Below are 1,350 nucleotides of genomic sequence, written 5' to 3' on the forward strand. Positions count from 1 at the left end.
ATAAGGCACATCTAGGCGGTTTGATATTTCGAGTTCCGCTGGGAATTTTATACATTTGAATGAACGATGGTGACTCTCCCCGCATTAGACTGAATCGCAGTATATCACATGAGCCATGGGTTAGCAACGTTTCTATTTAAACGAGGTTCGTAAAATTGTAGAATATTTTGGACTTGTACATCCGAGCCGTGTTAAAATTATGTCCAGATGAGCGCATATGCAGATTTCTTGTAACCTATATTATTAGATTACCGAATCTTCATTGATTGGCACTCAGAAACATGGGTTTCTGTTTTTCGACAAAAAAGCGACGGAAACTGCGTTTATTGAAACAACAATCCTACTGAGACCAAATTAACTGTAGAGCATTTGAGGATTTTCTTCCCTGCTCTCCATATGACGACAACCATAATACATCTCCGTATAGTCCGTATACCCAGATCAATTGTTCCTACAAACGAACGATGAACTTTTTAATGAAGTAAAGAAAATTGACACTTTTGTTGAACAAAACATTTTCGGTAATGTAATCTTCAAACGTCAGCATTCACTTCAACCAAATTACCAACAAAACCAGATGTTACCCGTTAACGAATGACGATTACGTTGCTTGTAAATGAGGGTACCTGGTATCTAACAACGATTCTCTACATCGGACGGGTAGCCAAACGCCCCCAATGAGAGTACATGTGCTTCGCTTTAAACGTGAGCCTGAAAATTCGACGAATCGCAATGATTTTTCCCTGATTAGGCAGAACAACTAATTGTCACACGTTATCTTACCTGCCCCAGTTCTCTTTGACTGCGTTGCCAAACTTTATTATTTCCTATAGTGTTCGATTCCTGCTTTAAGCAAAATGCCCGGTATTTGCTATCACATTTATCATCAGTATGACACTATTCATGTTCTAGGGTACCATATCTGCAGTTCCCACAAACAGCAGGCCAGAATCTTCGAATTTGTTACTTGCACATTATCGTCTTTTTTGTTTATAACAACTAAGCCGCAACGATTCAACAAACACCGAAATTAGCCTAGCATTTATCATTTTCATGAAATTCAAAAGAATCCCATAATTTCATTTTTATTGCGCCGTAGGCAAATTTTCAGTTATATTGGTTACGTTTCCACTCAGCGCTCTGACAGCATCTATGGTCCAAAATTATGGACTAGGGACAAATAACCATAGTTCAGTGTATAGTCACGGGCTCATCCGAACACCAAAAGGATTTTTTTCACTACGTTTCATAAAATAAGCCCGAATTTAAACCCACCATTCTTTTTGGATTCGTCCTTTTCAGCTTCAACTGTAAATTTTGTAAAAGGTACAAAACCGCATATCAGAGCAG

Source organism: Opisthorchis viverrini (assembly GCF_000715545.1).
Source record: "Opisthorchis viverrini unplaced genomic scaffold opera_v5_735, whole genome shotgun sequence".
Classification (NCBI taxonomy): Eukaryota; Metazoa; Platyhelminthes; class Trematoda; order Opisthorchiida; family Opisthorchiidae; genus Opisthorchis; species Opisthorchis viverrini.